This window comes from Corvus moneduloides, chromosome 3 (assembly GCF_009650955.1).
Source record: "Corvus moneduloides isolate bCorMon1 chromosome 3, bCorMon1.pri, whole genome shotgun sequence".
NCBI classification, from domain to species: Eukaryota; Metazoa; Chordata; class Aves; order Passeriformes; family Corvidae; genus Corvus; species Corvus moneduloides.
In genome coordinates this window covers 41,697,598-41,725,314 of record NC_045478.1, presented here as the reverse complement: position 1 = coordinate 41,725,314, position 27,717 = coordinate 41,697,598, and the positions used below count along the sequence as shown (strand labels likewise).

General features: G+C 36.3%; 1 long non-coding RNA gene across 1 annotated transcript; it reads right to left on the bottom strand.

The window, feature by feature from the left end:
• Window positions 1-48: 48 nt before the first annotated feature.
• Window positions 49-13,018, bottom strand: LOC116442041. Its single transcript, XR_004239358.1, has 3 exons — window positions 12,907-13,018; window positions 12,385-12,391; window positions 49-61 (listed from the first exon to the last, which is right to left on the bottom strand). It is a non-coding gene; the product is annotated as an uncharacterized LOC116442041 (long non-coding RNA).
• Between the last annotated feature and the right edge of the window lie 14,699 nt (window positions 13,019-27,717).

Genomic DNA, 27,717 nt, shown 5'->3' with positions numbered 1-27,717 from the left:
CGCTTTACCAAATAATGTTCCCATCCTGTGACACTTGTATGATGTTTTCCTCCTGGCTGCTCTTTCAAAATCGCAATGATATAAACACCGTGGGAATTAAGAATTGTATGCATCCTGAGACATCTGTCCTGCCATTATGTATACACAGGGACTCCAGTGTGTCCCAATCCAACTAGATTACATAACTAAAAGCATAATGAGGGTAACCTGATAAAAATGAAAGATTGAATATTCAGAAAATTAGACTAGATCATCCAATCTAGTTACCTTCTGTGGTCCTAATTTCTTTCTTTATGTCAATCTCTAATTTAAAGGAAAAAAGCAGGTAAAATGACATATGAAATAGCATATTGAAATTATGTTATTTGGTGTCCCATGGACCAACTGTTAATCCTTGAACCTTTTTGAACCAAAGGATCACTATTAATGCTTGCGATTTTCATAGATTGGAATTTTTTTCTCATTATATTTAAAATTAGAAAAATATATTATTTCAGGGATCAGTTGCAGATCTTTTCTCAGAGAGTTTTGGATCACCATTAATGAGAATGTGAGATTCTCTACCTTGTGGGCTATTGAAAGTAATTTATTCTTTTTAATCCCAGAGAAGCTTTTAAAAAAGTTATTTTAAATAAAAGTGTTTGGAAAAATAAATTACAGAACCCAGTTTCTGAAATTAATTCATCTGACAGTATTTACAATTTGAAAAATAGCTTAATAACAATAAATAAAAACCATATAGGACAACTCATGACTGCCTATTTATTATAACATTATTTTATTATCTGCCATGACCAAGAGATACTGTAGATCATATCAGTGATATTATATTTGATATGAGGAGATGTCCAGAATCAATGAATGAAAAAAAAGTAGAAGGAAATTGCAGTTCCAAACTATTACACATATTGTGGGCATTACAGACCATGAGGCACAACTACTTTTAATTCTCTGGTATGCACTCCCTATAGCCTTGTGTGAATTAGTATAATATTTTTATATATTATTAATATATACATACTATACATAATGATATAAATTTACAATAATATATTTTCCAGCCATTTGTGAGACTTTTGATATTATTATTTTACTCACAAAGAAGACATGGAAGATTATATGATTCTGCCTTTATTCTGAACTCATTCCACTTCACAAAGAGAAAAGAAATCTGAAGTAGTAAATTTTCTTATCAAGGCATCCCAAAAACAATAAATAAGTGCAAATAAAATGCAGTTTAAAACACTGGTCAGATGAAGTGCCAGCCACACAAGGAACAAGCCCCCAAAAATTATGCATACAGTGATAATGTATCTTAAATGGTATATTTGTATACAGAGTTGTGCTATGCTACTACATCTGGGAGCTCAGCAAATGTAATTTCAATAAATATTTGTCAGAAAATATATTTTTTTATCTTATTGTTCTTTGCAGGGCAATTTTCTTTTCTCTTCTACTCCTGATATTATTACGGCTTTCATACTTTTGTTAACTGATGCAGACTCAGAGAAGTTGCTCAAAAGTTAATCAGTGGTTTTAAAGCACTTTTGTATTAGTCCAACAATTAATTAGACCCTAACAGAGGCAGAGAAGGCCTGATGATTACATTTTGAGATTCAGTGTTCAGATTAGTGGCCAGAGAACATAATACTAATTATTAAAAATGTCATAGAAATTTGGTATAATCTTTCCACATCAGTTGTTTTCCACATTTCATACAGTTGATGTATGTGATCCAAACTTCACAAATACAGTGCATGAAACACTTTCAAGTGTTTATGTTAATGGGTGTTCTGTCATTAAATTTAATGGTGACTATACACACTATATGGTAAAATTAAGAAAGGCATGTATGCTCTTTAACACCCTATGACTCACAGCTTAATGGTTAATTATTTCGTTCTTGCGTTGCTGTTCACTTTGAAGGATCTGTGGCCAATAAATTGTTTATTTCAACCATGCCTGTTAATGTTTTGATATTTTGACATTTTTATTATAATGTATATAATTCAATTATTTTTATGTAGTGTCAGTAATTCATTATAATGCAGAGAGATATGACAGCTATGCCACTTGTAGGATAGTTGTGCATTTCCTTGCTGCATCGAGTGATAACTCATTCATTTATTTTGAGCCATTATAAGTGGACTTGTATTGCTCACCATTAGGACATTTAGCAGAAAACCTGCTGTTGCTTATCGTAGGGACCTCTGGAAGAAAAAAACCCACAGAACCAATCCTAGATTAATGTCCTCAATATGTCACTGTCAGAGAAGTCAGCCAAACCACAAAGAACTTTTTAATGGAAGAAATATTATTTTCTCTTTAAAATGCTGACATAAATATAATCATAAAAATGAGGAAAAAAATTATTAATTCATTGACCAAAGCTGGGGTCAGATTCTCAGCTGGCATGAATTTGCATGCTCCATTATTGTTAATTGGGTTTTGCTCCCTAAAGACCAGATGTCCTATGTTTTCTGGTGTACAGTGCTTTCAGAATCATAGTAGGTTTTTGCTTTAGTATTCTTGTGGTTTTTTATGGACTGAGTACCGCTGTATTTGTTCTGGATAGTCTTTTGCCATATTTAAACTCTTGCATGGCTTAGAAAGTTAATTATCAGATTGCAGAGGTAAGTTTTATTAAATATTTTGGATCTACACCATTTTTAGTTAAGCAATTCTTCTGTTTGTCAAATTAGATTATTTATTTATATTTTATTCAGCTGTGAGTGCAAATAAGATTTTAACTCTCATAATTTTAACACTCACAGTTTTTCCTTCCTCACACCTCTGCTAACACCTTCATTCTCCCTATTCCCTATCAGAAAAAAATTTATTCCAGCCGTATACTTAAAGTAACTCTTTTTCATAAAGTCTTATATACTACTTGTTGAGATCAAGAGCTTAGTGGGTTTTGTTTTGTTTTTTTTTTTTTGTTTTCCTGAGGATGAAATGAAGATTAGATTGAAACAAACAAGCAAACCCCCTACTACATGTTACTTAACACAGTCCACCAATGAGATTGTTTTTTTGACCTTTTCATACTGAACATTTTGTTCAAGATTTTGTTAATCAGATGTTCTGTGGTTTAGTTAAAAAATTTGCAATTAATCATCTTCAATCCTGTAACTCTCATGAATCATACACTATTAAAATTTTTGTCCATCCTTGTCCTTTTCTGTGGAAGGAAATCAATGAATTATTCCACAGCATATGCTGTGTTTGTAACTTACTAGGTTTAATAAATTATAATAATTTTTAAATAGCAAAATAGTGGTATTTTGTGTCTGAGATACTGAGACTTCTGCTGATTTAAAGAGAGCAAAGACTTCATTTGAGTGCTGCCAGCAGGTCGAGGGAGGTGATCCTGCCCCTCTACTCAGCCCTGATGAGGCCACATCTGGAGTGCTGTGTCCAGTTCTGGCTCCTCAGTACAAGAGAGACCTGGAGCTCCTGGAACAGGTCCAGCAGACCTTTACAAATTTGAGTAAGGGCCTGGGCCATTTCTCTTACAAGGAAAGGCTGAGGAAACTGGGCCTGTTCAGGCTCAAGAGATGACCAAGAAGGGATCTCATCACTGTCTGAAAGTCTCTAAAGGAAGGCTGCCAAGAGAATGGAGCCAGGCTCTTGGTGGTGCCAAGACATAGGACAAGAGGCAATGAGGCATATATGATGCACAGGAAGTTTCACCGGAATATGAGGAAGAACTTCTGTACTGTGCAGGTGACTGAGAACTGGAACAGGTTGCCCAGAGAGGTTGTGGAGTCTCCCTCCCTGAAGATATTCAAGAACTGCTTGCACGGAATCCTGTGCCATGTGCTCTAGGGTGACTGTGGTTGAGCAGGGAGACTGGCCCAGCTGAATCAGCATGATTCCTCCCAACCTGACCCCTTCGGTGATTCTGTGTTTCATTTATACATGGAAATTTTACAAAAGTTGTTTTGAAAATAAAGTTGACATCTTAAACTTGTCATTTGAAGAAAATACCCCTCATGTACATATTTGAGAGAAGAACTAACATCAATAATTTCATTAAATGACAAGAAATTTTATTATACTATTATTACTTTTATGTAAGCATGTACTTTCTTGTCTTATAAAAAGTCATTATGAGAGTAGCAGTGGATCAATTATTGATAGCTTTCTTTTTCTTTATCATTGTTCCCAAAGTTCTCTAGTCTTTTACAACTTATTTTCCTTCTTTCCCCAGTATTGTAGTAAAATAACATAGATGGTGGGAGTTATTTATAGCTCCCTTCTTATATCCATTTTACCTCTAAATCCATCCATTACCAGTGGCAAATATAGAACAAATTTATTTAGCCATAGCTCCTGACTATCAACAAATGACCCATCAAATGTTCATTGACTGTTTTTTTGGGGGGGGAGGAGAGGGGGGAAGATGTGTCAAAGCTAGCTTCTTTTTCTTCTTGTCACTTCCAGACGGCACAATGAAGACTAGAAAAACTCATACATAATGGGAAACCTGGTGCCTGTTGAGCTGTGAAAAGAGCTGCCATTAGGAACCCAAAATATTTCTGCCAGGTCAGCAAAGTATGAGAAAAGTTCGCCTTAAGCAGTTTATAACTATACACCTCTTTTTTCTTCCTTTCCCTCTCTCCCTCCCCTCCAAGCATTTGATAGCCAGCAATTCACTTTGCTGGCACACACTGTGGCCTTTCTCAGAGTATAATTCACAATGTTTATACTGTCATTTCGGTCTCTGTACTTTGTATTTTTTCATCTCATAGCCTTTCTCTTTTTCAGGTTCTTGTCACCCTGGAAAAACACTAGTGTTTATAACCTCTCTGGCTACACTGACTGGCTTTGTCATCAGAGGTTTTTGTAGCATCTTTGATGACCTGTTAGGAAGAATCTTATAAACATTCTGTCATAATAAGTGTTAGACTGAAAATCTGTTACCTTAACTTGTATCTTCAAAATATTGGCATATTAAGTGGTTGGCAATTGGCCAATGTGATGTGCTGTCTCAGTTTGAGACAAGTTTAGTGGGAAATGCCCTGGAAGGGACATCTTCTCCACAGAAGATGGATTTCAGCACTCCCTCCCCACCAATATGAAAGAAATTTCTTGGATGAAAGTGAAAAAAACTATTTATGTAACAAGCAGAGTGCCGGCAGGGCAAAGAAAAATAATGAGTAATGCTAGATAATAAACCTCCTTGATGCGGAGAAAGCTGGTGGATTTTAGAGTTCTGTCTGTAGCTGGCTTGGCCCCTCCGGAGGCCCAAGGCTGGGATGCAGCGTCCCCATGGGGTCCAATGAGCTGGTTCTTGGATCACAGCTAGGCCCAACAGTTCCAGAAGAAGAAGTTCCGGAGGATTTCGGTATGCAGTCCTGGGAAAGTTTCTTGCCTCAACTAGCAGGCTGGCTATAAAGCAGGAAGGTGCTCCCTCAGCTCTGCAGCAGTGAGAACGCGGGGAAATGTGTGTGAGTCCTTGAACGCAAACCACACTAATGAATTAGCTCGGCTTCCCTCCCCCCTCTCCCGGACCCAGCTTAAAGCTGCAGGACCCATTTCTGGGCAATAATCAGACAATAGGGGAATACAATATTATCATAAATTCACCTCAAGACATGGGCACAATACAGAAAATTCTTCAGATGCTCCTTTTTCTTAATGGTATTCCTTTTTGCCAGAAAATGGCCATGCTAATCAAAGAACAGATGTGCTATTAGGCTGTGAATTCTTGGGACCTTCTGTGCTTAATACTTATAAGTAAAAACACTTTCCAAAAATGGCAATATACATCTAGAATAAAAAGCAAAACACTTTTTGTGAGGTTTTGAGCAATATCGTAAATGATATATACAGGAAATTCCAAGTATTATGTTTTTATATATATTGCCATGGGAGAATGTAGAGAAACCCCAATTCTGCTCTGTTTTTTCAACAGCAAGACGTGTCTGAGGCATCCAGAAAGCTTAGCAGAATGTTGTATTTTCTAGCACTAGTAGATTTTGTATAATCAATGGTGTTAGTCTTGCAATAGCTATACTTCCCAGATCCTTCGGAATAGTTATATGACCTTTTGTAGTAATACTTTATAAGTGAGACCTAGGTATTGTTTAACTCAAGAAAAAGGCACCAGAAATTAAGATGGTATATTTACCGCTTCAATTTCTGTCTCAATTTTTAATTTCTGTTTTAGAAATCTGCAAGAGCATTCAAATTGAAGTGTAATCCTGCAAAAACATGAATCTTTATCTATAGTGTCTCCAAGGTGCCACAATCTAGATATTAAAATCTATCTTAGATAATATCCATATGTATATAAATAGATATATTCATATAAATAAAGACACCATATATATATGGTGAGGCTCACATATTATGAAACAATGCTGATTTTGACTTGTGCACTATGTTATAAAAATTTAGACATATCAAGAAAGTAGGTTAAAGTTAACTTCTTGTCCCAAGGAGGCACTAGGCTGCCTGTCTGTAATGGCTTTAATACATATAAAGTTGTGAAGAGTAAGAAAACCTCAGCTATTATTTTGGCAGAAAATTGTGAGGCAAATCAAAGAAATTAAATAATTATTTCCACTGTATTGATTTATATCTCCCATGGATTTGGAAGTCAGAAAGACAAGTATGTGTTCTGGCAAATGTTTCTTTTTCCCTTGGAATGATGCAAAGGACTTGCTGCAAACTGATCACCAATCACTGCTGCCAGGAGTGCACACTGGCTGAAATGGAGAAGTCCTTTGAGAAAAGACTGGGATTTGTTTGAGTGAAATTGTAAGTGCATGAGTATTAGTGACACTGGAAAACTCAGTCATCTGGAAATCAGGAAATGAGTATCACCACTTTATTCAATCCTTTTCTCCATGCTTAGAGGTAGGAAAGCATATTGCTCCATTTTGTAAGGATCAAAAAATGCTTATGAACAATAACATCACAGTCATGGTGTTCATGTCAAACAAGCACATACTGAAATACTTGAATACCAGGAAAAGCAGAAAAACACTCTGAATATTGGAATACATCCTGGATAGTGTTAAATAATACCAGCCAAAAAATTCTTAGATTTATTCCAGGAACCATTTCATGCTTATCAGCAAAAATGCAGAAAGCCTATCACAGTGGTCAGATGAATGAAGTACTAATGGGACAAAGCAATCTGAAATAATTAAATTTTTCAGATAATGCACAAAACATAGCTGAATGGATAGTACTGCAACAATATTCCTTGGTCTCCTTGGTATGTACTCCTACACATAAAGAAAACATCCCCCTACGAAAGAAGGATATATTTTCAGATATTAGTATTCAGTTATAGTATGGACATAAATATAATCTGGATAGACCAAATGCCTGAACTGATCACTTGTATGTGGTTGCTTTTTGCCCTGTCAGTGATAGAATAAATCCTCTGGCTGGAAGAGAAGGTCGTATATACCTCATCACCAGTAGGAGGATCAGCTGATAGTAGAACTAGTAATGATATTTTTGAATTTGAGATATGAAATCAGATAGATATTTTGTAATAAAAATGGTATAAACATGAATCAATCAAAAAGAAGAGTAGTTTTGTGCTGACCCAGTTTAGGAAAGCTCTGGAATTAAGATGCTGTTAGTAGTAAAACACACCCAAGTTGGTGAAAGGACTGACAAGAATGCTTTTAGGGGAAGTAAGATTCAACTGCTTTCACTTAACTGTAAATTATACATTTTTTTTTTCCAGATTAATCATCTAAACTATTCCATAATCAGTGAAAGTTCTTGCATTGATTAGCTGTGGATGAGTAGCTCCAATTACTAGTATAAGATTTCGAATATCTTAATATCTGAGATACGAAGCTGACCTAAAGCCTACTTATTGTCTCTCTCTCTTTTTTTTTTTTCTTTAACTCTTAAATCACCAAATTATTGAATAATTTAGGTTGAAAGAATTCTCTGGAGGCAACACAGTCCAGCCCTTTTATGAAAGTAGGGCCATATTACCTGCTGCTCATCAGCAGCCTCACTTCTTCACCCGAAGCAGTGAGATTTATATCCATGGTGGGTGTCTCTAATGGGGTTATTTGGCATATTTCCTTTAAATTCATTTCCAGGTTAAGTTTCAAAGTTCCACACCTCCCTCATTCAGTAAAAGCTGCTTCCAGGTACAAAAAAACCAACACAAACCAAACTTCACATTTACCTTCTTAATGCAACACCTTTTTCATCAGAACTCTTCCTGCTTTGTGTTAAAGTTAGCATTGGGCATGAGAACTGCAAGTAAGACATAAGATTTCATTCTCTTCCAAATAATTTTTTGACTGGCTACCAGAGAATGAATATATGCACACAAAATTTCAAAACACATATGCACACATATTTCTAATGCATTTATTTGAATATAGAAATTTACAGATTACTTAAGAACTAATAGAATTTTCAAAGTCTGGCTGAAAAAACAGTCTGGCTTTTTTAACCTTCATTATCACTGTCACCCAAATTAAAGTGAAAGGAAAGAAAATGTAGGTAATATGTGATTATGTTTCTCATTTATATTTATTCTATATGAGAGGGATAGAGGAACACACAGCAGATATTTTTAACCTATCAGATAACCTCAGTCATTTTGATGCTCTGGAATGCTTTTTACAACATTCCTTCAAATCATCAGGCAGAAAAAGGAGGAGATATTCTTTCACTGTTTAATAAAAGTTTTAAAGATGGAGAAAGATTGGGTTGAGTTTGAGGCGATAAAGAAAGACTGGCAAAATAAAATTACAGGAAAAAGAATGCAGTTCATTAGTGTCAGTATAAACCTGTTCAACCAAGTTCAAAGGGCCTTAACACCTTCTGTTGAATGAAGATTTAGCTCTATTTAATAAGTAACATGAGAGGACAATGAAACTTGTTTGCTTCTTTTGTTGTTATTCTATTCCCATTAAATTATTCTTAATAGGTCTTTAAAAAAACTGAAAGCTGCAGCAGTGTATACAGAGCTTTAGTCTGGAAATATGTCATGATACAACACCTAAGAAGAAGTGCAATATCAAGTATTTATATTCCAATTTTACCCCTGATTACTCATTACTGCTGGCACCCTTTAAACACATTCAGTGAACATCGTAAAAGGTAATTAATATGGGTCTGCAAGTGAGTTGTCCTAATTTCATCAAGACAGTACATTTTGTTGGGAAGACTAACATTAAAGATTTTATTCATAAAATGTCAGCTTATTAAGGATGTCACATTGCACTGAACTCATCCATGTTCATTCCAACATCTCTTCCCCTCCAAGATTCTTTTACTTTTTTTCAATCATCTCCCTATCATCCTTTCTCCTCTTGTTGCACGTTGAAGCCTTAGCCCCTAATGGCCATGATCTCCTTTAACTCTGGCTCTGGTAAGCTATTGAATCATCCTCCGTTCTGAAGGGCTTCCTTCCCTTCTGAATTGCTGCTGAATGTCCCTTGCTCTTCTCTTACCATTTTCTTTTTCTTATAGTCTGTGCACCATTGTCCCACCACAAATTGGAATTCAATTCTCTGTGTCCCTTGCCTTCCTCCACAAACTGAAGCCCTTTGCTTCTGTTTGCTAAAAGTTTTGACATCTGTCTCCTTCTGGGGGTGATGCTCTCCCTCAGTTCTCTTGTCCTAATCTCTTCTGAGATTACTCAAGATCTCATTTCCATTTAGGAGTGTCTACCATTATTCCATCTTTTCTTAAAAGCAAACATTTTTTTTTATTGATTGGCAAATTAATATTTTTTAAACATAAACTAACATAATCTGAATTATTCTGGGATAAATGAACAATTATTCCTCATGGTATGAAAAATATTCTGTATTTCTCCAAATCTATTACTTAAACTCATATGCACAATTAATTTTATGGAATGAAAAATAAAAATATATATAGGTAATAGATCTTTAAATTCATAGGCTGCAAGTCAAAAACTGACTGTTCATCACAATATGGACAGATGCATAAAGTGTAATTCTTATATAATGGTGATGCTGTCATTTGTTCTGAATTTCAGTATCCTTTTCATCCTTGCCAGACCTCTAATGAGAGGAAATCAAGCCAGAAAGGGAGACACAAAAAAAATATAATGCATATACAGAACAAGTTTATGGACATGTTTTGGGATAAAGTACTTTATGTAATGCCTGTCTGGTGTTTCTATTAGGAGTAGCCAGCATTATCTTCCTCTTTTTTTTTTTCTAGTGAACATAACATTTCTGGTTCTAGAGATGAACTTGTTCTTCTCAAATATGTCTGTTCAGCGTACAAAAATAGAATAACTTTGCATTGGTTAAAAAAAGGAGATTCAAATGTAGCAGGTAAACCAATAAAACTAAATCCTATCTATCAATTTTTGTAACATTTCTTAGATTAATATCTACCTGTTAATGTATTTTTCCATTTAAATATTGATCTATAGTATTTCTGCTCCAAATATCTTCTCTCATCCTGAAAACCGTAGTATATAAATCCATCATTGTATATCAAGTGTGACTTACCCAACCTATAAAAACAAAAATGTAGCTTTGCATGGCTTGTAAAACATGAAAATTAATCTCTCTCCTGCAAACAGATTACACAGAGCAGTCATATTCTGGCTTGTGGAGATAAGTGTAGTTAATCAACACACACAAGAGACATGGAGCTTGTTGCGTGAACACGTCAGTCAGGTATATAGGAAATTTCTGTGCTTGTACAGAAATTTGCACTGATGATTTGTGTAACTTGAAGCTTCAAATGAAGCAATTGTTTGAATTTATATACACTGACTGAAAGTTACATGCTCACTTTAAAATAGATTTCTGACTAACAGTGTAGCAGTACCACTAAGTCTCTTTAAACTCTTCTTGAAAGCATTGTTCTGATTTCAGAGGCCACACACTGCTAAATGACTGACTTCACCAGCAGTGGAGAGTACTCTTAATTCAGGTGCTATATTAAAGTAAGAACAAATTAGTTTTTGTATTCCTACTGAGAAGAGCATATACTTTTTGGTCTGTGTACATGTAGAAAGAGAAAAACTTTCCTATTTTCCTATTCCTTTATGTAAAAACCTACTTTGTTAGTTCCACTTATACAGTGTCTTTCAAAAGAGGGGTTTTTTTTTTTATGACTGGTCCATTAGCATATTATATTTAGTACATGTAAACAACTGCATTAATTTCCATTTCTTCTTACAGGAAGAATGAATTGAGAAATCGGCTTTGCAGAAATCATATTTCCATTCTTGGGAATAGCTTATTGGCTTTACAGATTAATTTCCAAGACTAACATTATTAGCTGGGACCCAAAAAACCAGTCTGAACTCCATTGAATTAACGCTGCAGAACAGAAGAGTCTCTCACATCACTGTTAAGAGTGAATTTCTCTGCTTCCATCTTGCCCAGGGTTTGGCTTAATTAGAGCACAGAGCTTTTAGGGGTATACGCTGTCTTCCAGAATGCTCCTTTTGATGGTATTGATAATCTATACTCAAGATCAACCTACTTGGAAGCACTCCAAACTCTCAATACTTATCTTACAAGACTGCTTATGCTGTCTTACTCATACTGCACTCTTGCACAGCTTTCCTTTAAAAATTTCTGTGGCAAAAAGTGGGTGTATAATAATCATAAGGCTGACATTTCTTTTCTTGCATGAATTGAAATGATTTATTGATGTAAGCAGGTGAGTGTGTACAATTTTAAAAATGTTATGAAGAATTTTGGTTACCAAAATGCAAAATTCAGACTTAAAAAAACTCCTGGAAGTATCAAAAAAAGTATTTGTTAACTGGATTAGGACTACTGCCTGAACTTTGTCACCAAAAAACAGTGGGGTTCCCCCAAGCAAGATGGACATCATAGATTTACTGGGCTTCTGAGACACTGATGTGACTGCCTAGAATATAAAATATTTGCAGTTTAAAAAGTACAGGAAACAACAAAATATAAGCAATCATAGGAAATGCAAATGGGTTTTATTTGCAAGATGGACCTACATTCAGAATGTTTTTAAATAGCTAAGTTTCATATTACCACAGCAGCACATATAGATCTGCCCAGAGAAGTCAACTTTTGGACAACTGATTCAAGATTAACAGCTGTTCAAATGAAATGTCAAAAAAGATCTGTGCATTTGTAAGAAGCATAAATCAAAGACCAAGGGTGAGAAGTTGAGTCCACATTTGCACAGCACTGATGACACTGATACTGAGGTGCTGATTGTAGCTCTGTTGCCTAAACTGGGAAAATGGGACAAAGAAAGAAACAACTACAGATTTAGCTCAATTGATAGAAAAAAATCCTTTATAGAGAGCTCAATGAGAGAATCACAGAATGGGTAATGTTGGAAGGGATCACAGTGGGCCATCTGGTCCAAGCTCCCTGTTCAAGCACAGTCACCCTAGAGCACATGGCACCTGATTGTGCCCAGATGGTTCTTGAATATTTCCATTGAGGGAGATTCCACAACCTCTCTAAGCAACCTGTTCCAGTGCTCAGTCACCTGCACAGTATTATTCGTCATATTCAGGTGGAACTTCCTGTTCATCATCTTCTTCCTATCGCCTCTGGTCCCATTCCTTGGCACCACTGAGAAGAGCCTGGCTCCATTCTCTTGGCACCGTCCTTCAGATACTGACAGACATTGATGAGGTTCACCCTCTCAGTCATCTCTTTTTGAGGCTGAACAAGTCCAGTTTCTTTATGAGAGAGATGCTTCAGTCTCCTCATCATCTTTGTAGCCCTCCACTGGACCTGCTCTGTGAGCTCCCTGTCTCTCTTGTCCTGAGGAGCCCAGAACTGGACACAGCACTCCAGATGTGGCCTCACTAGGTCTGAGTGGAGGGGCAGGATCACCTCTCTCGAGCTGCTGGCAACACTCTTCCTAATGAACCCCAGGACACCATTGGCCTTCTTGGCCACAAGGAAATACTGCTGGCTCATGGACAGCTTGTTGTTCACTAGGACCCCCAGGTCCTACTCCACAGAGCTGCTTTCCAGCAGGTCAGCGCCAGCCTCTGCTGGTGACTGGGGTTATTCCTCCCCAGGTAAATGCAGGACCCTGCATTTACTTTTGCTGAACTTTAGAAAGTTCTTCTCTGTCCATCTCTTCAATCTGCATTTGGCTATTCTGAAGAGAGCTAAATTAAGAATGTGCAAGGGCCTTTATGGTGGTTGTGCATACTGATGCAAGATCATTCTTTAACTTAGTGCAGAAAGGCATCATGGAAACAATTACTAGGAAGTTGAAGAAAGGTGATAGAAAACAAGCACAGAATTTTGTTTCTGTATTTTGAAGTAATTATTTATTATTTTTGGTTTAGTGGTGTCTAGGAATCCTAGCCATAACAAAGAACAAAAAGATTTTGGTTTTGTTTTTCTTTTTTGGCTTTAGATATCTTTCAGTTATAGCATTAGGCAAATGATGACAACTGAATGTAGGCAACTTTGTAAAGCATAATGGCTGGCAAATTGTGAAAAGCAGTCTTAGATTATATATAATAAAAGTCTCATGGATGTCAGGTTTAAAATGAACTTAATTTTGTGATTGTGCAAGGCCCAGAATTTAGTTGACACACTGCAAAAAAAAAAAGGAAGTGTAAATGATAGTACTTGGAGAAAGGAAGCCAGAGTTCTTTGGGTTTACCTCAAAAAATCAAAGCATTTCTCCCAATATGTGATTTACAGAATAACAGTTACACTTACTTTTGCTCTGCAGGGTTTATTATAAAACAACTAAACCCAGTGATCATCCATCTTCTTCCCTTGCCCTCTTATTTTTCTCCCAAATCCCAGTTTAAAGATCCAGCTCTCCCTGAATGGTTGAGGTGAGCAGTTTGTCGGTCTCCCCTAGCAGTTGTGAGGTGGTAAGAGAAAGCAAACACCACTAGGTTCAGTCATCTCCATATCTGAGCTCTGACTATGAGTGTATGTTAAATGTATAAACGAACAGGGGAACTGAGTGTTCTAGCCTTGCATGCTTGCTTGCTTTCTTTATGAGCCAGCATTGCTGAGATGCTTTTCATAAGCAATATTTTTACTGAAGAAAATTGCAAAGTCTGCAGAGTTCAAAATAGAAATGATTTTTGCAAACTCACACACAAGCATATATATATTTATAAATGTATATTTAAAAAGCATCAGGAACAATTTAGTCATGAAAGATGAGAGGAAAATTCTGAGCAGCCAAAAATACGACATTATCAGGAAGTTTTATGAGAACAATTTGCAGAACTGTAGCTAACAGTGGGTCAGGAACTAAAACATGAAAATACATGTTCTGAAAGGTGAGGGGATCACACTACTGTAATAGCAGTCTGAATAACTACAGAAGTGAAGTAGATTTAAACTGACTGCTAAATAAAATGATCTCCATAACCAGAATAAGGAACCTGTGAACCCCAAGCTGAGATGAAAATTGCATTTTAGCAAGTAGATTATAGGCACTGTATAAAAAGACCAGTCCTTTCAGAAAATCTACAACCTAAGGCTTCAGCAACATCTATGAACTGAAAATGAGTCTGTCATGTGATAGTATATGATCAGAAAGCCTGGGTAAGAGTCAGGTTTGATTGATTCCTTTTAGTAGTTTGAATAGACTTCATGGTCACCCCTGGTTCCTGGAGTAACCACAGATAATGGTAACAAATGAACGAAACTTAATTTTATTATAAAATATTTCTGTGTTGGTTACTGGTCTTGGTGACTCTATGGTACTATTTTTACAGTGACAATTGTGCTGATATCTCAGACTTTTTGTCTGAGGTATCACAGGTGTAATTTAATTAGGTTTCCTTTAATACATATAGTTGAGATGGATCCAAGTTAAAAGAAATAACCTATGATAATTTAGAATTCAATAATACCATAAGATGAGCTTCTGTTTTCAAAGATTTGATCAAATATCCGCTAATTTTCTATATCTTATTGTAATAGTCAGTCTGAATTAGAGCCATTGTATGTTTGAATTTTTTCTTTTGTCATTCTTTATTATAGATATTCTTATATTTCATTATCTCCATCACTGAAGATATTTTTTTAAGTAAAACAATTTAACTTTATATGATGGAAATGAAAAACACATTTCAGATAGACTATAATGAAACACCAGATCTGATATGAAGCATGACCTCAGCTGAGGATTCTGATTGGTGTTTTAAAGTATCTGACATATTTTAGAGATATTAGTGTCTTCAGCTTCTGTATTTCCATGCATTTCCATAAGAACTACTAAGTTTTGATTGTGATAATCTCTGTTTTAAAATTAACTTAATCATAAATGTTTGGACTACTGAAACAGCTCTGTAGAGAAAACCTGACCTAATCTTCAGTCTAGGACAGTGAGAGAAGGTCTGTGAATGCTAAATTAAGAGGTCATTCTTATTTCTATCTGATTTCTGAGCCACCTGTGCATAAAGCTGAGGTAAAAATGATCAAATTGTAAGAGGTGTTAATCTATTTTCAGGGGCAAAAGCAGGAGTCCAACATAACTTCAATAACATAAAAATTCAACCTATTCAAAGATACAACTCTCAGCCAAGAGAATGATTGTTCATCATGATTAAGCAGCACAGTCAGACTGAATACTTTAGTCATCATAGATTTCTGCAAAAGTAATATTACACCCTTAGACCTGAGGCTCAATTTACCATAAAAACTTTCCTGGGGCTGCAACAAGATCTCAGGCTAAATTGTTCCTCCATACTCACTCTGAAAGAAGCTTGAGGCCTCCCAAGATTGCCTGTTATTTAGCATGAAGGTTGATGAAAAGGGGACGTATTGGGTAAGAAGGAAGGTGTTATGAATGACTGAAGTGCCAGAAACCTTTTGCTGGTTCTGGTGCCAGTGCCCAGTGGTTTTACTGTACAGACATATACCAGACCTACTGAAAGCAATCCAGTTTTTGCCAAAGCCAGATGAGACAATTAACTGTCCCTCACAGCCTCAAAGGGAACCTGTTTCATGCCCAGGGTGTTATTGCTAACAGCTTTAAAGGCATTCTAGCTACATCAACTGCAAATGTGATCTGTACATGCTGGCATTTGGCTAGGGCATACGTTCTCTTCCCATTTGTGAATTCTGCAGTATGCCAGCATGGGGTGAAGGAAATGCATTATTTCCACTTCCCAAGTGCTCATCAGTCAGACAAAAATGAAAAAAATCTGTTTCCTGAAAATTTTCATCCAGTAACTTCTACATCTTCATGAATAGATAGGCATGAACTACACAAGGAAATAGTATCAGGGTCAGAAATAAGAAAAAAAAGTGAAAAGTAAATTCAACGGTTGAAATGCAAAAAATTAGCACGTATTAATTTAGAAGTGCTAACATCAGCCCTTGTATGGTTCAGAGATGGCTCTTCTGAAATAACTTCATACTGGCACAATTAAATTTATACGGTCTTCTCCAGTGAGGACTGAGTGCTTCAAGCATCATCTTGTTACTAAGTAAAACCTTTTCTTCAGGTAATACCATGCAAATAGGAATGTAAAATTAGCAGTAGTGAGAGCATGTGAAGATAAACAGGTTCTAATGCTCCTTTGAATAATGCTGGAATATTCCTGATGCAACACAGTACAAAGAGAGATTGGAAGATAAACAGCTGAATAGATACTATACAACCCATGCAAAAACCGATCTTCATATTTGAAAATAAGTCTATGAATAGCTTAAACTCCCAGCTAACCAATGCAGGATCAGAAGTGGCTGAATGGAAAACTGGAAATAAAGCTGCAAGGCATAAAGGCGGAAGAAGAGTCTGGAAAATTCCTAGACATTGTGGAGTTGAGGAAAGGCATTAGGAGACCGTGCATGGGAATATAGAGGGAGAACGGGTTTTCAGAATGGATCTCAAGGGAAAAAAAAAGAAAGGAAGGAATAATAGCTTGTTTTGGTTTTGTTTTTTTTTAATAGCTGACTGTTTTAACGAGCTACAAACATGAAAAACAGTTGTAACCAATTGAAATTGTTCTGTGATATTATGCTATGCACGCACATTGCTAGGGGCAATGTAGCTCCAGTTTGAGCGAATTCTATATGCAGCTGAGATGTGCTGGAATGTGCCTAGAGAGAATCACAAAGCATCTATACCTTTGTCCTGCACTCACTAGCTCCCTACTTAATGGCATGTAAAACTAGGATCAATGGAGCTTTTTAGGGTGTTTTTGAAGTTGAAGAAAGGTACGAAAAAATAACAGATATAAGTTTTGTTTTGCTGTTTTTTACAACAGTTTGTAGCCTGTGTTCTTTTAAATACATTTGTATTTTCAACAGTAACTTTAATATGACTTAATCAATACCTTCTTTTATGCAAGAAAAGATTTCTTTACAAATCATTACAAACTTTTAATTTAAAACATTTTTGTAGTCAAAGTGGTAGGAATTAACAAAAACATTTAAGTCAACAAAAAACTGCATGTCTTGTTCATATCCAGCAATTTATTTACATTTTCTCATGTGTATTTGAGTTAATTGATTATTTTTTCTCCAGATGCCATAACCATTAACATGAGAGGTTTTGAGCTTTGTATAATTATTTTTTTGTAGGGAAACCATGAATGATCTCTTTTTTTAAAAGATAATACAGCTTAAATATTGTTTTCATAGTTGTTTACCCTGTGGATATGTAATAGCGACTATCAAGCATTTCAAAATACTTAATGAAATGCAAGAAAAAAATTTTTGAGGCTAAATAGGCACTCACTAATAACAATAGGTGATAACATATACAATTAAACGTGTGAAATAAACTTCTTGAACCTGCAAGCCAGAAAAATTAATTTCTGGAGATGGCAATTTAGCCAATAATTCAAATAGCAAGGTTGGATAAGGGAGGAATTAGTAATGGCTGCCCACCCCTGCTTCCTATGCTATTATCAGAGTTGGGTGTTCCAGTCAGTGAATGATGTGACATCTACATAAAAGCTACCTTGTAGTCTTTTACAACTGGTTACTAAAGCAAAGAGCACAGTGAAGGTATATCTCATCTGGCCCCTGACTCCCTGCAGGTAATTTGCTTTTGCCCTCTGACAGGGTTCAATCCTTTAATAACACAGGCAAACATTGGGTGAACACCTCAAGTAGTGCAGAGACGGAAAGAATTACTCTAAATTTAAAAGCCACTCTGACACTAATGGCCGATTCAACAGTGCAGAAGGAGACACCCTTCCTCTTTCTAAAATCATGCCTGAACTACTTGGCTTCATTGCTTTATTCATTCACTTACCTAGAGATATCCATCCTCTCTTATTTGGTTGTGTTTGTGTGCAGTTTCTGGCCCAGAAAATATAGTCAGCAAGAAAATCCTGTTGAGTTCCTGGGGTGGGATTTTGTCTCTGCTGATACCAGAAAAAAAATGCTGTGGGCTTCAGTGTAGTTAGAAGCCCATCTTAGCCTTATGTGCATACATGTTTGTGTGTGTGTGTGTGTGTAGGAGCATGTACATATGCTCAAACCACAGAGATAAAAGAACTCTTACTTTTTAGTCAAAGAATTGCAGGATTTTCCATAGAAATAATGATTTGGTAATTCAGCCTAGAGAAGAGAGATGATGGGGAGCTAACTCAAACTGTTTAAATGACAGGAATCTGCTAACAGCTGACACCCATTAGAGCATCATTTCTTACACGCACAAGCTCATGATTCCCTCTTTCCTTTTTATGATGCTCTTTCAGACTCTGCTCTGCAGCACAGAACTACTGTACTTCAGCTTCTAAGTGCTGTCTGCTATTCTGATGCCACACCATGGTATTTTTCCAAAATGGCTCTTCAGCTGCTTTGTTCCTAAGGTGACTGTTCAGGAGGGTGCAGTATAATTTTCAATCTGGTGTCAGGGAATGTTTGTATAACTATATGTGCATCTATGTAGTTACAGTGCCCATGTGTCGTGCAATTCCAACAGTGCTGGAAACTTTCTGTGCTGGTGGGTTAACACTGAGATATGTGCACCTGTTTAATGCCACGGTCCCATTGTTATAGTTATGTACTCAATCTGGGCCTTGGAGGTGGAGAAAACTGGATGTGAAACAGATATTAAAAAAAAAAGAAAAAACATATGACAGCAAAAAAGAAAGCAGGAAATATAGGTGCAAAAGCTGTATGTGACACTTTTTTTCAGGATAAGTGTCACCTTGCCTGTTTTTTCTGTTAAGAAGAATAATTTAATTTTATTGTCTCTCAAGAAAAAAAAAAGTAAAGAAAAAGAATGAAAGTACAGTAGAAAATTATAGGTATTTTAGATGTTTCTTGGCAACAAGTTTTCAAATCTTCCTAGGGTTCTGTACTGCTTTACTTGTCATTTCATCTTGAATTTACATGTTTTGGGCTGGTGGAACATGAAAAATCTCTCGTCTCTTTTGAAATAATTGAGTCCTTCAGACTCCAGGGAAAGTACCAGGAGCTGGGGTGGTGTTTTCCTCTTCTCCAGCATCTTTTAGCTGTCTGAAGAAATAGCCCAGACACCTTAGAAAGCTGCCTTGTAAACCCGCAGAAGTTGAACCCATCCCTAGACGAGCAAAGGTTTAGGCAGAGGAGTGTTTCCTATGGGGGATGGGGAGGTGTCTCCACTAGGTGGCACTGATGAAATGTGTGAAGATTCACAGTTTGGCAGTTTTGGCATCCAGTTTTATTTTAATTTCTTTTTTGAGGATTCTTTTAAAAAAGAATATTATTTTTCCATGCTTGAAAACAAAACGTTGTTTTCAATAACAAAGGCATGTTTTTTTCAGATGTTACACAAAAAAAGATATATACATCTATGCAGAAGTTAGTTTGATATTTGCATCCACATACAAGGAAAAATATTCTAAGGGAGGAAAAAAAATAATGGGACCTGTATTAAATTCTAAATTTGAGGCTTGTTTAGTTGCATCCTTTTAAATAATTATTTATTTAAGTCTTGTTGGCCTCCACTTGAAATCACAAATCTGTCTTGTGAGTTACTGGCACTGAATAAATCCTATCTTTAAAAATTCTCGTCAGTGAGTTTGCAACATCAGTGGACAGAGGAGAACAGAACTAAGGGGTGAAAGTGCCTGTGTTGTAGATGGGAAATTGAGGGCACACCTGTATGTGTTTCCACCAGCTAATCCACGTCTTCTGAGTCGTGTTCCACTGACAAATCTCAATTTGTTATCTCCATTGTATCACTGTGGACTTTTATTCACCATGAATCAATCAGCGAAACATCTGTGACCTGCTCTGCTCTCTGGGCGCAAACTATATATGGCAACAGAAAAATTTTACTATATTTTGGGGTCAGAGATGGTTTATGAAAGCAGTAACAAGATGTTGTGTATCACAGCACTGTGCTTCAGTAATATGTCCCTGACCCTAATGAAATACTTGTTGTCACTGCCTTGTACTATGGTATTGCTCAGAAAAACTTTATTTCTGGATGTAAATGATGAACAACTGATTCAACACTGATTAAGATGACAAGAACTATAGACATCCAAAACAACACAAACTGAGAAATAAATTTCTCCGTTTCCTTTTCAGTAAAAAGAAATCTTGTGCTCGTGATTACTGATCACTAGCTAGACCTGCTCTTCGGGCATCCGAGAAGTACTTAATCACTTACTAAAACAAAAGTTTAAAAAAGTTGTTGTGGTTTATTTGGAGATATCTTACACTTTGCTGAAGTCTCCAGGGCTTGCTGACATTCCTGACTCTTTGTGAATGAGGCCTTTTTTTTTTTTCCCCTTCATTTGTTTAGCTCTTTACCTAATTGATTTTCTGTGCTAATACACCAAAGGTCTGAAGAAGGCAGAGTCTCAGGTGTGACAGATGAAATAAGGTGCTTTTAGTCATTGCTTTTATCTTCCATGTCTAATGTGTTGGTTACATCTGTGCAGTTTAACAGCAAAATCAATACATCATTTACTGCCAGTATCTGAAAGAATTTGGAAGCCTGTTGGTACTTTAACTATTAGGTTTCCCCTGAAAGGCCTTCCTCACCCTGCTCCCCTCCCTGCCTTGTACCTCCTGAAGTCAAACATTGCAGGAAAACAAGATCCTTTTCTATCTCCTGTTGTTTGTGTATGCATTTAAGTTTATTAAACCTCCACCCTTAATGCCAGTTACCTAAACTACCTTCTCGGCAATTTCATCAAATAGTCGATTTATGAACTTTGCATTTACCTCTAATACTAATGCTATTCAGGACATATTTACTGCTAATGTTTTGGGAATATAGTTCCTGAACATGAGAAATATTAAGGACAAGTAGGGAAACCATTTGCATGACAATGAGTAAATAAATTCCTGGTTCTGTGTGCAGTCCTGGTTTACTGATGTAGCCACAGATGTAGCGCTATTTGTCCCCATTATTTGAGTAAGCACATTTTGACCTCAGAAAATGGCAGAAAATGACAAGAAAACAGGACTCTGCCAAAGAAAAGACAAAATGGTGTTTTTTAAATAATTTGTGGACTCACAAATCAGTTCGATTCCTTTTCATGTGGTATATGTTGCAATATTTTTTCCTCATCTCCTGATGGTGCTTTAATTTGGGTGAACTTAGAACCTTCCACATCAGTGCAGTGTCATTTATGTCTTGTTTTCCTCTGACTGCCATTGTTATTTCTGTGATCTTTCACACTGTGACACTTATTGCCATTTGCTGAGGAAACCCTCAAACACAAAAATTGCCCTCTAAATAACATGATTACCTTATTATTGATTTATTTCATAGTTTGCTGTAAGTGTTTGCAGTGTTACACTCTGGGAGATCTGTGACAAACAAATAACAATTTCCTGCCCGGAAAGGATGTACAGAACAGCAAAGTCCTGCAAAGAGCTCAGTCATTCCTGTGAAATTTTGTGCAACCTGGCCTGAATTTTGGCCTGGCCTGCTTTGTTCACATCCTGCACCCTCACTGGTCCCAATATGATGAACTAGTTCTGTGATTCTATTTTGAAAAATTTCTAAGAACTTACCTGAATAAAATAATCATCTGAGAAGGACTCACCAACTCATTATTTACAGATAATAAACTGCTATTATTAGAATTATTATTATTATGACTAAATTATTATACATTACAAAACCAGCAGCCTGAATATTCATCCCAGTAATGAAACAAATGAAACAGGTTTCAGGTTCATGACAATGTGAATTTTCTCTGCTTTATCTCTCTACATGTACTTTCTAGACTTGCTCTAAACTGGCATAACCAAGTATTAAAAGTAACAGCTTGAATGGTGCATCCAGCATATCTGAATCGAATGGAATTATATTTTTTCTTGCTGTTTAGATATCATCAACAATATCCTCAGCAATCTCCAACTGTACATGAAGATAGCACAATTGTACTGAAGAGATCTTTTCAACCATAGCAGAATTATTTTAAGAAACTTTTACTACTGGGTGTATGCTCAGTTTAGAAAACTGAAATTTCATAGCAAATCAAAATGTTACAACTTTGTTGGTGCTAAACCATTACTTGAATAACACCACCACTTCCCCCAATTTCTAACCGTTACTTATTATTTCTGACTTTTACTGAATGCAGGTTATGTTTACACCAATTTCCACCAAAGCAAGTCTTTATCTTCAGCACAACTAAGACATTCCCTGATATATTTCTAAGGCCAAAAGATACTGTCATGTTCAGGTTGACTGTCCATACGACACATTCACGTAATTTTACTGATTGGTTTTGGAACCAAGTTCTTGATTTCTTGCTGTCTTAGAATATAACTCTTGGAAAAGCTCTCTGTCCAATAAAATGACTAGCACTTTGGACAGTCATAACCTTCAGAAATTGTGCCAAATTTTAATTGCCCTTAGAGTTTAAAATGTGAATTTGGATGTTATTGGCTTCCAGTCCTCAGGGCTTATTATGACTTTGCTTCTTTAAATACCACTCTTATCTGATTTCTGTGCCCCCTGGAAGTGCTCATGGATAGTGATTGACCCTTTTCCTTTTCTGGATAAAAAATAAACTCCAGGCTACAGAACAATTTTATATAGATTTAGAATTTTTTTCAAGCTATTAACATACTTTGCAAATTGTAGGCAACAGATCTGGGTGTGGTGTCCAATTAACTGTCTCACCAGTTAATAATGTCATTAAAACTGACAATAGGACCTTTTGTTTTGATTTGCCTTACTGATATCTATACGTATTTTACCAGAGTGGGAAATCATATGGATTTTGATGTTCATCATGATACCCAAGCCCTCTCCAAAATCACTATTTTCAGAAATAATTCATTAAAAATTCTATGAAAAATCTATGTTAGTCTAAGGATAGTGAACATACTTTGATTTTTGGTCCATGAGCTTGGGGTTCTCTGTGTTAAGTTCAGGACTGAGAACTTCAGTGCTAGACACCTTTGTAAAAGAATTTTTGAATGCAATACCTTTGTATGGTTTAGAAGTTTTATTTTGTTGGGGTTTTTTTAAATATACTATGAAACTCCTTGAATGTAAGATGCCCCTAGGAAGGTCCATCACATCTTTTTCAACAGTCTGAAAAAAATTGGAGAGATCCAAGTTCATTATTGCCCATCATAGAGTCAGGGCGTTTTGTGACGCACTAATGAATGCTCTCCTGTTGTAGCCTTATGTTCTATTTTTCAGTCTTTTCTGCCCAGCTAGAGACCCTTACCATATGGATGTGTTGGATACTTTTGCACCAAGATATTGTTGCCCTCTTAGAGTACATTATTCCACTATTAGTGACCCTTTGCTTACTGAGAGGAGGAAAGGTGATGACAGTGATGTAGAGAGCATGTGCTTGGTACCGTGCAGCCACAGAGGCAAAAAGCAATCTTTCACTTCAGAGGGTAGGTTTAGATGGTACAGGTACTAATCTCACTGTACCAGGATACATAGTAAATAAGATGCACCTTTTGAGATTACTGTACTATAAAGTAATACATTCATGTAATTCTCCAAAAAATGTGAACTTGTTATTCACAGACATAGCAGGCTCTAGTACAAAGTTAAGCCTCAGGTACTTACATTGCAATTGTCTTTTCATCTGATACATACCAAAACAATAATTCTCAGTCACTGGGATGAAGAGCTCTGTAGCATATTTAAAGCAGGATAACATCCCTGCTCAGCTAGCCACTGTCAGGGTGCAGCCAAGGCTTTCTGTGGGGTCACCAGCCACAGCCTGTCCCACTGCTCCAGCCAGTCCTGGATGCTCCCTGTGCAGCACAGCATCTGCCCTAACAGCATATTGCACACAAACCTGGTTCAGCTCCTGCCACACATCGCACAGCGGCTCATACTTTCCGTGCTTGGATGCTGAAACACAGTCTCTGCTGGTGCTTGGCCCTGATTTGTAAACACAAAATAAATGAAAGTGCCCTGTTTATTCACAGGTGTTTTTACTGGTTTACAGTAGGTGTTGAGAGGAAAGGATTAAATCCGATGTTTTTTGGCTACAGCTGCTTAGAAAAAAAAAAATCATGTATTTTGAAGAAAATTACATTAAAAAGAGGAAAAAAATTGGCTCTGTGTATGAATGTGTCTCATTTTCAATCACCATCAATGAAAATAAGTAAAGAATAACTTTAAACTGGGTCAACACAGGCACAGATTAAATGGAAGCTGTTGTCTTTGAAGTTTGATTTAGTTTTTTTAAAGTGGTGTTTTCCTCCTTTTTGTTTGCTTATGAGACATTCCAGGATATTATTCTGTGCATTCCATGGCTTGAAACCAGGCTTGAGGTAATTTACTGTTGGTCATGTTTTGAAATTGTTTTTAAAGAGGATAAAATAGAAAAAGATGTTAATTTATACATTATACCCACTCCTCCCCTTATACTTCAACTCAAGATCTGCAGTCAATGAGCTTCAGAGAGTAAAGACCAGTTTTTCTCTTAAAAAGCTGAGAGTATCCCCTGGGATGAAGAATGTGCATGTTATTAAAATTCTGTGATATCATGCCTCATGAAGAAGGCTTCAAAAGCTGACACCCTCTGGTCCGAGATTTTTTTTTAATGTGGATGAAAATCAGAAATATTTTGCTGAAAACTTGTTTCATGGTCATACATTTTTGTAACAGTTTTTTTAGTTTATTTGGAGTTTGAAATCAGACTTTTTATTTATAACTAATAAATATCTCTTGGACAAAGAAAGCTATTGCAACCAGCTGGAGTTATGTGACTCCTTCTGCCAAGGTTGGCAGAACTCCCTCACATACCGCACAGTTTAGCTAGTCTGGGCCAGATGCTTCTTTTTGCGGCATAAATATGGAGGAGGTGTGAAGGGGTACGGGAAAAGACAAGTACAAAACTCAGTCTCCCAAATGAGAAAGAAGGGTGGATCTTTCAGAAAACACTTGTCCCTGATCCAGAAAACCCCATCAGGCAAACACAGAGTAAGAAGAGATTAATTCTCAGAACCCATAAGGGAAATGGTTGGTAGATGTGGGGTTCATTCAGGCAGTAGCTACTCTGTAAAAGAAGTTTTATGTTCCGCAGCTCCGTGCCCTTTGCAAGTTCTATTCTTCTCTTTTTTCAGAGTTGGGTTTTTTTTATTTTAAGACTTTCATCCAAGATATGTTAACAGTGTTAAAAACCAAGACTAGCATCCTGCTTTTTTCTGAGCAAGCTCATTGAATGCCTACTTGCTTTCCTTCTGTGATATGAATATTTCATTCTAGCTTTGCTATGGCCCAAATAGAGATTTAAAGGTGAAGAGAGAGGGGGTGGCGGAGAGAGAGAGAGAGAGAGATAGAGAGAAAGAGAGAGAGAGACAGTGTCTGAGTCCATACTGTGCTTTGTTGGGTGCTCTTCTGAGAGATGGAAATCTAAATGCTTATCTTTGGTTTTAAAACAATGGAGGCAAAAGTGACAAAAAGAGCAGTTAAGCCATTCTCATTGGAATACGTAACTTGTAATCATTTATACCTTTTTATCACATCTGGCCTTTACTGATAATAAGGCAACCATAGACTTTATTTTAAGCATTTTTTTCCTTTGGCTGCAATAACATTACAAGACTCAGGGAAAACAAAGAAAAAATCTCCCACTTCAGTATACAAATTTCCCTGAAGAAATCAAAGTGCTTATCCTCTTGGACCCAAAAGCAGACATATTCTCCAGCTAGGGATATCTTCCTTCCTAGTATCTGACTAATATTTATCACAGAGGACCCACAAATATCTCTTCTCCTTTTTCCCCACAAAAATGAAAACAGGTGATTTAGGCTGATGTGTCAAATGTGAGTATGCCTGTTTGAAAATAAAATTTCATATTTTTAAGAATTTCAGATTAACCTATCAATCTGTGCTTCTTCCTTTTTATTTTCTGAAAGCACAGGCATTGGTCCTTTATCATTTCAAAAATTTTTCATTCCAAACGTGTTCTCAAAATAAATAAGAAAGAACTTTTGGCCAAAAGACTTTTACTCTTGAGACATCCCCTAGTGATCTAATTTGTCTTTCTTTGAAAACATGTGCCAGATTCCAAACCCCGTGGAGACCATTTCTACCGTACCATCCTCTGCAGCTCACAGAAGTCAGAGAAGACAAAAAAAAGGAGAGATTAACAAAAAGATTAACAATATATATATTTTTTTGTTAATCAGAAAGTGTTCAAAACTTAGTAACTTATTGAAAACTTGAGTGTTTGTCATTGTTCAGCTAAGTTCAAGAATAAGTTGCTTGGAAACTTTGTTCAAAATGAGATTTCTACTACTATTCCTTCTTTTATTAAGAATTCTCTCCACCATGCGTGCCCTGTGTAAAACAAGAATTCACATCCTTCTGCTCCACTTCTGACATCAATCTTAAGCAGAGTAGCCTGTTTATCCCCAATCAAAGCTAAGATTTGCTGCACATCCTTTTGCCTATGTACATATTTTTGACAGTGATTTTGTTTCCACAGCTGAGTAAATGACAGAATCATCCTTTTACTTTCTTTCTGCATCGACCTTCCAGACTGTGATTTCATAAGAATGTTTTGTTCAGTCATGTTATTGCTGTCTCTGTGTCTCACTTGTTTTCACTCTGTGAACATTCAGGTGCTCAATCTTCATTAGTGCAAATAATCAGGGAAAAGACATGTTAATCTCCAGTTTGTCAAAAGCAATTTTCAAATTATCTGCTTAACTATAATACTGAGCTCACTCTTCTTTGGTTAATTAGATGTGTTAACAGAGGCAAAGAAAAATATATAGCAGAAGCCAAACAATGTAACTGTGTGCGAACTGAGAACTGTGAACATTTATTCAGCACATTTTTACATACTTCTAAAATTAAATATATATATAAATAAACACCTTATCCCAATTTTGTTTCGTGTTGAAATACTTATTTTCTGTATTAAGACAAAAGTACTACATGACTGAAACTGTCCTCAAAAAAGAAATATCTATTTGCATTATTTAGTTTTCCTTTCTGGATGAGAGTACTTTTTTCCCAGTCTTATACTGTATGTGTCTGTAATGAATGCTAAAGTCACTGGGTTCCAGAAGTACAGTGTTTAGTTTTCTTTAGTTTGAAGATGTTTAAGTAAAACTGCATTTAAAAATTTGAACAGCGGGTGTGTTGTTTCAGCTTGCAGCAAGCTCCTTGCAGTCCAGCGCTCCAGTCTACTGTCCAAAGGAGGAACAAAAATATGATGAAAAGCAAAAAGAAGAAAAAGAAGATGACAGTGATAAAAAAAAAAAAAAAAGAGGGAAAGAAACAAACTAATATTCCTCAACAAGAAGTGGTCTTCCTTCCTCTGCAGAATCTGTCCTTAATACTCCCTCAAGACAAAATTCTGTTCCCAAGGTCTAA